Source organism: Oryzias melastigma, linkage group LG8 (assembly GCF_002922805.2).
Source record: "Oryzias melastigma strain HK-1 linkage group LG8, ASM292280v2, whole genome shotgun sequence".
Lineage (NCBI taxonomy): Eukaryota > Metazoa > Chordata > Actinopteri > Beloniformes > Adrianichthyidae > Oryzias > Oryzias melastigma.
This window is the reverse complement of record NC_050519.1, coordinates 13,990,511-13,999,650: the sequence shown is the minus strand read 5'-3', so window position 1 is coordinate 13,999,650 and position 9,140 is coordinate 13,990,511. Positions and strand designations below refer to the sequence as shown.

Here is a 9,140-nt window from a genome sequence, read left to right as displayed (position 1 = left end):
TGTTCACCATTTTCTGTCAAACAACATTAAATTCTTGGTATGCACGATGTACAAAAAGTAAAGCAAGAAAAAGACGAGCTGCTGGTTAACCTCAGTTGTTGCTGCTTTTCTAGTTGCCACACTACAATGATACGCTAGCGGTCTATAGCGGTCAGTGGGATGGAGGTTTAACTGAGTAGAAGTGCTCACCAGAATTAATTGGACCATAGTGTACCACTCCTTACCGGACCATACCGTACCTTTCAGTGGAAACGAGGCTTATGGTTCCTAAACCCTAAGTGTAAAAGTTCACTTGCAAGTGAACCCTGGTGCGGTAAAGCGACCGCTTAAATATAAACAAGCTGCCAGCAGACCAAAGAGTGGGATTGAACCAATGCAGGCCAGCTCAAAGCACGCCATCTACACTACGCCATGCTGACAGCGCCATCCTTGGCTCCACCCATTAACTCTTTTTACCACCAGACACAGCTAGCATGAACACAGTAGAAGGCGGTGCTGCGGTAAACAGGAATTTATTTATTTTGTTGTAAAAACAGCTCGTACCATAATTTTTGAATTGCAATATTTTTGCACACTTTGGCCAGGGATATGACTTATAGGCTGGGATTTATACTCTAAAGCGATTTTTAGTCTGAAAAGATTTTCAGCATAATTAACCTCTGAACTGTCTTCATACATGTCCACAGGGCTTCATTTAAGCAGAATTAACTACTGTGGTAAAATAACCCAAAATGTGAAATCTATGCATGTGGACACAAGGTCTCAAGAAGTTCATGTACAGTAAAATACAGATGTATATTTGAGTTATTCTCATTTCCAGTGGAATCAAACTATATGTATCACAGTTTAAAAGTATAATTAAAGTTAAGTCGTTTTACAGGAGAGACTTCAATTGAACAACTATTTTTGGAAATTAGTTTAACCCAAACTTGGACTAAATTTATAGCTAATGCTTAGACTTGCTAGCAAAGCTTCTCTGCTATGGAAGGAGGATTGAAAAGATAATAAAATGATTATAATGAAAACAGTTACCACAAACAAATGTATTTAAACTTATAGAAATGTTCAATAGTATTAAAAAAGTGTGTTTTAAATGAATGAATTTACTAGGATTTTTTTTTCCATCATACTCTCTGAAGCTGATCCTGAGTCAAATTCACACAACTTCTTGAGTTAGTTTAGTTTGTCTGTGTCCAAACCCTGGGATTTTCATGTGTAAATTCTTTCTGGTCCCACACATAAAAGCCCATATGAAGTGCAGACGAACAGCACATAATCAGTGCCTGTAGCTTCCTCTGGAGGGGAAGGCCGAGTCTAAATGATGATCTTTATGCTGTGGTTCTCTGAAAGCTTGTGGTCTTAAGTCAGTATATATTTTCTGCCCTGTGTGTGTGTGTGTGTGTGTTTGTGACGTGAGTCATTACTGTGTCCATTGTGTGGAGCTGTCAAGCCAACGTGAACACAACGGGAGTTTCAATTGCAGGGTTGGTGATGGTGCTCAGCAGCTTCTGGCATGAATGCAACACTATATACACATTTTTTACCTAAAAAACAATTTTGTGAGGTTTGGAATCTTGCGTTGTGTTGCTAAAATGCAGTTGCAGCCAATATCAATCTTACTTCAACATCTATGCAGCACATTTACATCTAAATTAACATCCCATCAATAATGTTGTCTCATCGTAGTGGAATTTTCACCTGCATTTCAGTACTTTTCCCCATTTTTTCCTGCTCTTCCCCTGAGTTACCTGCCGCATAGCAGAAACCCCGGCAGGTTTATGCTAATAACTGCTTCTCCCCTGAGAAAGCTCAGTACTGGCTTCATTAAAGAGTGCCTTCCTGCTGGGGACTGGGCTGGTTCATTGCTTCTCTGACTCTGCAACCTGTCACATGCTGTTACATTGCTGTGCTTTCAACTGTCAGCCCACGCGTACCTGTTTGCCCACTGAGGACGCTAACTTTCCTGACTCACTTTGGCAAATTGTGTAAGAGTGTGTGTGTGTTTGACAAAGGTCAGTTAAAACTGCATTGTGCCGTTACTGAGGAATTGGGTGTTTGTGAACTGGAACTTTTCTCCAAGCTAGAAGAAGTCCGATCAACTGAAAATATATATATATATAAGTCTGTCATGTTTAGGGCTAGAAAACTGCATTCAGATTAGAACGAGCTGTTGTATAACAGACTCATTCTTTGTCTTTATTTTCTAGTTTTTCATGATATTGTACGGCATTTACTGCACCTTCAATAAGGAGGACAAATAACCGTTTGCTACAGTAACATACATATTTATGGGTTTTTTGTAATATTTTGTCAAAAAAAGGCTAAGTACATTAGCTTATTATGAGTTGATTAAAAATAAATCTTCCAGTTGGTGTATTTTCTCACAATTATTTATTCATAATTCAAAATTAACCTTAAAAGTTAAAACTCAGAACTTCTAAACTAAACTAAAAAGAAGCAAAAATCATTAAGAATTGAACTCTAGTTGAAGTTTGTATGTGTGTGACTGCTGTGAGAGGAACTGAATGCTGCCACATGGTAATAATGGACTTCCAGGGTTAAAAAAAAACAATCAGTAGTCTAGAGGTTTAGGTTTGCTGTTGTATTATGCTCTATTTATGCTTTATTAGACAAAACAACGTCCAAATAAAGTAAACGTTATTCAAAGCAAATGTTTGACAAATGATATGCAATGCTGTGTAATTGACTTATATTTTGCTTAAAATTATAATTGGAGACACACTCCAATCAGTTTTGATGTATTTTGAAAGTGATGACTAGCTGATTTTAGCCAAAAAAAAATGTTATTTTCTACAACAGAGTTTCTACAGAGCAGTTCATAAGAATGTTGCAACTGAGTTGCGGGTGGGACTGTTGGTGCAGAGCAACTCCTTCCCCCATTCCCCTCCCCGGTTGCGTAGTGCTCAGAGCAGGAAGCATGTTACCTACAGTGTATTTTTGACACAAATAAGCTGTTTTTCAAACTGCATTTGTTTTTTCGTCTGCTCCTGATTCAAAACGATATTCAAAAATGCAATTTTTAGACTAATTTTCTTTATAAATTTCTTCCATCATAAAAAAAATGCCACAAGACTGAGCCGCAGGTGACCCATTCACCTGTGGCGGACGTGTGCTTAGATTCATATTATATTAATATTGATAGGCCTATGCTAAAAAAATATTTTTATTATTATCATTATTACAATCTGCTATATGCACCATACTGCATGCAAATTACTAATGACATGTTTGAATTAACTTTCAAAAATAATGAATTGGTAGCAGGCTGCTAGAAGTTAGAAGCTGGGGAAACTGTGGTGCACTGGGGTTCTGTCCTCTATTTTCAATCCCTTATCATCTACTTTTCATTTAGTTCTCTTTCCCTCTGTTTGGTGCAGTGTGATTCATGTGTTATCCTTTTTTCCCACTCCCCTCCGGAGGAGGGGAGGCATTTGAGATTCCAAGTGGCCCGTCTACTTTTCTGTTCTTGGCCGTGGACCTCGCCTCTGGCTCGTTTCGCGCCCCCAGCTGTCCCCCAGATCCTTCAGGATGAAGCCATTCTGCTACAATGTTCAAACATGAGGCTAGATAAGCTAATTCTTCTTTTACAGTCCTGGTATATCGCTTTTCCATCCTGGGAGAGAATCCCTTCTTCATCCCTGAGGTTTCTTATTTTTTATTTTTTCCTCCAGAATGTTTAGGAGTTTTTCCTTACCAAGAAGGACGGTCTAGTTTAGTTTAGTTTAGCAACCAACTATTATTTCTATTTTTTATGAATGACTTAATGTTTTTTGTACAATTACAGGTGTGAACCCCAATGTGACCTGAGTGCAAAATAAGGGTTAAAACACACAAAAAAGCATGTTTTTCGTCAGAATAGTTCTTTAAAAGTCATATTCAAGTTTCATTACATTCACCTTTTCTTGATATTTCACTGTCAAGTTGTTGTCACTCTGCTGGGCTGTGAGACCTTTTCAGTCCCTTTTTCTGCATTTTTCTCTCTATTCGCCATTCAGCCCTACTTTTATGAACGTCGTCACTCAATTTTTCATTAACTACCCTGGGTTCACTGTCGTTGGCTCTTATTGCCCTCCGCCCTCTAACTATCTCCATCTCCCATCCCATTCGTCTCAGCTAGCTGCCCAGGCTGCTGACGTCGGCAGCTGGAAGGGAGCACGGCCAAGAAAACGCTTTAAATCAAACGGATTCCTGGAGATATGCGTACAACTTGGATGCATGCATGAGCCCAGAGGGTTACCAGGCGTCTGCTTGTGTGTTTACTGCACATGTTTGTAAGAGTACACCCATGTAAATCAGCAAGCAAACAATCAGACATTGGAGGAAGTGGAAGTGTAATTTTTGAAAACAGGTTAAAAACTGGACCGCTACTGTTCCAAAATAAGAGCTCAGGTGTGATTATAAAGTGTGCCAGAGAATAGCACTTTAAAAAGTACGAATGTTAACCCTTGTGTGGGTGTGTAATTATGCAAATTATGACTCCTAAGACCCAAGTTCTCACAGGACGCTCACCACAAAGGCTCACAGGATTTAAATTTAAAATGTCTGTCAGGTTGCAGACAGAGTTTTGGCACAGAAACAGACAGGTGTGTTCACACAAGCCCTCTTTACACACTTTACTCAAGGAGGAACGGCTGAGTGTCTGTTTGTGAAGCTCTGAGATGGGGGAAGTTGACATAAGTGTGCGAAGATATGACGAATAAAATACAGGAAGGAGGGTAATCCAATGCCTTTGAATCCACCAAGGCAGAGCTGAAAGTAGAGACCAGTGTTGGGCTGTTTGCTTAGTTTGAGCATGCAAACACGCTGTTGCTTCGTTGGGTAACCAGCACGGCGTTTGTGTAAAATTAGTTCTCCAAAAATGCCACGTGTTTGTTTGTTTGTGTTTTTTTCGTAAGATGTTGAAAGGAGAATACCTTTCTCCAGCTCGGGGGTGGTCCTGTTGCTGCAGTACAACCAACCTGAGGCTCTGGAGCCATATGTGGCCCCTTTACCCCTCCATAGTGGCTCTATGGCTGAAGAAAAGCAAAATAATAGTATTCTTTAAAAGTAAGAGTTTCTAAATATATATATTTTAAATGTATTCTGTTTAAGTTTAAAAATGTAATGCTAAAAAAAACATGTAAAGGTTTATTTATCCCTGCTAAAGGTAAACTTTGGTCAAAAGTCTGACTGCACGATTTATTTATTTATTTATTTTTAAATTAAAAAATACAAATATAATAATAAAAAAAATACAAAAATGAGCTTAAAGGCCATATCACCATATTTTACGTTAAAATGGTCACAGGGGAATTCCTAATTTGCATCATAAACTAATTAATTCATGTCTATATTCAGCTTTACAACAGTAGTAAGTAGGAAAAAGGGTGATGGCTCAACATAGTAGACCTAAATAAGGAAAAAATACAATTTATGTCTTGTGTTGTTTATAACATTTTGCATAAGCTGCACTGGGATGATGCTTTTTGGAACAGGAAGTCTTTTATTTTTAAAGGAAGTAAGGAAGGAACCCGCTTCAATCATAAGCCAAAATTAAATTCACATTTGAGAAAATATTCGTTTCTGTTTTTATTCATGCTAAAAAAAATCATGTTTATTAACAAGTAACAGTATAATGAATGCAAAGCAATATCAATTTTTCGAAAAGGGTAAAATAAAGCTTTGTGGCTCCTATTAGGTTTTAATCAGTGAAAAACAGGTCCAAATGGCTGTCAAATAAAATAAATAAACATTTTTCCAATTTAAGCATTCAACTAATACAATTTTTAGTTTAAACCTTTTTTGTTATAGTCTTATTTTGAAAATCTGAATGCATTTTCTTTCTCACTTTGCTTTTTTATTTACGCTTTTGTTATTTTGAGGGAAAATAGTCATTTTTAAGTATTAAGCAAAATGAATCCTTATACAGGAAACATAAAATAGTAATAAAAACCTAAAAATTGATTTACATAACAACAAATAGACTCCAAATCAGAGTGGATCCACCATCACACTGTTTTCAAAAGGACCATCACACAGCAGGATCTCAGCTCACCTCCTGCTTTTTCGGAACGTTTGGAAAGTATCCACCAGTTGGCTCCAGTTTCAATACTGCACACAGAAGATAGCCATCTGTTCCATATTTTATTTTTCCACCAAGGTATCACTTCGCCGCTCCTCCTTAAAGAGTCCCCTGATCCACATTTAGGAGTGTAACTGGCAGAAAAACATCACAGGAAATTTGAGTTAGATTAAAACTATTATCAGAAACGTAGTGCAAAGACATTACAATCTGTTTCCAGCTGATTTATAGTCATTCTGTCCGTGCTCTGTCGACGGCAGATTACATTTTAGTGATATGCGATGACACGACCTGGCCGGACCCTTCTGCGGATTATCCGCGCTTCCTCCTTCCCCGTCAGAAACCTCGCTAGTAATCTTCTGGGATGGCTGACAGCACAACAGGCACTCTATCACCAGATGGGATGGATGTTTTAAAGGCCTACTGTGCTCTGCTATCAGCTGGAGAGAGGAAAAGTCTGAGTGGGAGATGCTCAATAAATCAGCAGAGAAACGTAAAGCCCATTGCAGCACACAGGAGCACACAGGAGCGAGGAGACTGTCTGAGGAATTGGCTTTTCCAAACAAACATCCAGCAGCCTTGTGAGGGCTGGAGGAAAAGTTATCTATGGTGAAAGTTTCTAATGCTATCACTCAGTTCTGTACCAAAGATTAGGGGGAGGTTGCCAACTAGAAGCTCCTCTCTGTTCCAGAGTGTTTAATCCTCCCTAAGAGAGAGAGTCTCAACTTCCTCCCACATGCAGCTCCGCCGTGTTATTGTGCCACTTCTCTGTCGACCATCGCGTGATGGGGATACGTGGGAAATAACACGAAAGGCAGGTTTAAACCGTCTAAGGAAAAGTTCATCACAACATTAAGCTGTTGTTGGTGCACACACACCTCTAGAAGTCACAACATCTCCACGGAACAGATGAGACTTTAACCCATTTCAATTTTTGGCAAAGTTGGTCAACCAGAAATTACTTGAGGTTTTTTTGGTGGTAAAGTTGCTGATTAAGGATTGTAAAGTGTCAGTTTGTTCACCTCAGTGGATGGAAAGGTGGTCATTACTGCTTTTAAATGATATGCTGACATTTATAACCGGGTGCTGCAATAAATCTCTGAGTAATGTCTTTAAGGTAACTCAGGGTGGATACTTGAGTGCAATAAAAAAAGGTTTTTGTTAAAGACCCACTCCAATGAAAAATGGGTTTTTAACATGCTCTTGTTGAATTTTTCTAAAGACAGAGGGCATATATAAAGGAAATTATTCTCATAATTGCATTTCTGAATATTTTTTATTCAAATCACTCTGAATCAGAAGCAGACAAAAAAATGTAGTTAAAAAAAACTTGAAGTTTTATATTCAAACTACAATCGGGAGGCCACAAGCTCCCTGCTCCGCTCCATTCCGATTTATCCTGATGTAGACAAATAGGATCCATGTACATCTTCATTTTCCTTGTCTGAGTTGGCATCTTATTCTGTTCGCCATTTTTGTTGCATCGCTACTGTTAGGATGTTGTTGTCGGGGGGTATAAGCTAGTGGGAGAGAGTGTAACCAAAGGGATGATGGGAAATTACTCCGTACCAACAGTCCCACCCAGAACTCCTGTCTGTGCAGCAGAAACTATGTCCTAGAAAACAGCACAAGTTTTTCTGATTTAAACTAAATCTGGCATCATCATAATTAAAGGACTACTGCTTTTACAATAGATCAAAGATGATCGAGTGGGACTTTAATTTATTTACGCCTAGTTTTCCTAATCCTTTTAGGCTACATTCACACCATCATCATGTGTTCAAGCATCCACTGAAAAGTCTAGATACACATTTGTAAACGTGGGACTCAGTGTTCTGCATTTATAAATCTCATTCGCATGCAGCTACACGAGTTTTTACGGCTGTTTTTGGGCTCTACATACAAAATGAAAACTTGTCGCTAGCTAGTCAAACTTTGACCAATCAGGGACTAGGATTTGCTAGTGACTCAGAGGGTAGCTGGTTTATCTGTTGAACCTGGTGAACCACGTCTGCGTTTGTTTATCAAATGAAGATAAATGAAGGTCATTCTCTCGACATGATGGTAATCCATGTCCACCGTTGGAAGGATGCTGGAAAACAATCAAACCGTTTTGGGCCCAAAAAGCGAGATTTGCTCCGCTTTGCTCCTTCCTGGATGTCCAGTATGAACATCGCGTGCTATACTTAGATTCAAGAACGCATACTTTGCGCGTTCTTGAATGCACATAAAACATCTGGTGTGCACGTAGCTTTAGAAACAATCAGAAGACATAAACTGATCAACACAACTTTTGGACTACATTAACGGACATAGACCACAATGCATTGGGGGCGAACATTTTTTGTGGAAAAAAAAGTGTTTGAATGTAATTTTTTAATAACCATACACATTTTCATCCTCAGAACATAATGAAGTCACAAATAGACGTCGTGAAATGTTCATGTTAATTAGATTTTCCCTTTGTGAAATTGGTGATGTCATAACCGTGTTTAAAAAAAAACAGAAAGAAAAGTAGTGAGAATTGTGTCTGAATTGCTCTTAAAATCCAGAGCACTAGGTAGTCCTGCACTATATAGTTTTTTAGTAGTTAGGGATTTGGTAGAGAATTCAGACATAGTCTATGAATCTAAAAAACTGAAAACTTTCTGACAGTATGAGGCCATTCCACACAATTAGAATCAAGCAGACTTGGTTTTATTCTCAACCTTCAGATTTTCAGACCCACACATGCTGCAGGTGATGTTATTTTGCCAAGACTCACCTGACTTCAGTCAAAATACATGCAGTATTGATATCAACACCAAAGCAGTAACCCACCGTTCTCAGAAGGACTTGAACAACACCGGAGCTGTGGTTCTCTGCAGTGTGTTTCCCTGACACACACTTCACGCTGAGAAACTCCTGCTGTGAAGTTAGCAGAATTTATTTCAATATTTCCAGACTTTGAGGGTCCTGTCGATAGTTTGCAGGAAACAAATACTTCTGTAAATCTATAGGTAAAAATCTAAAGACTTAGACATATTTTGCCAAGTAGAAAGACATTTTGTTAAACTGT

The 9,140-nt window shown here is 38.5% G+C and overlaps 1 long non-coding RNA gene across 2 annotated transcripts in view; it reads right to left on the bottom strand.

Annotated features, from left to right (window-relative positions):
* LOC118599066 overlaps positions 1-9,140 on the bottom strand; it is a 27,409-nt gene extending 18,269 nt beyond the window's left edge. Inside the window, exons 1-3 of one of the 2 annotated variants that reach the window (XR_004948349.1) lie at positions 8,903-9,140; positions 6,056-6,216; positions 4,935-5,033 (exon numbers count right to left, since the gene is read on the bottom strand). This is a non-coding gene — a long non-coding RNA (uncharacterized LOC118599066). Of the gene's footprint in view, positions 1-4,934; positions 5,034-6,055; positions 6,217-6,347; positions 6,925-8,902 lie in introns of those variants that run through there. The other variant, XR_004948348.1, reaches the window with a different exon arrangement.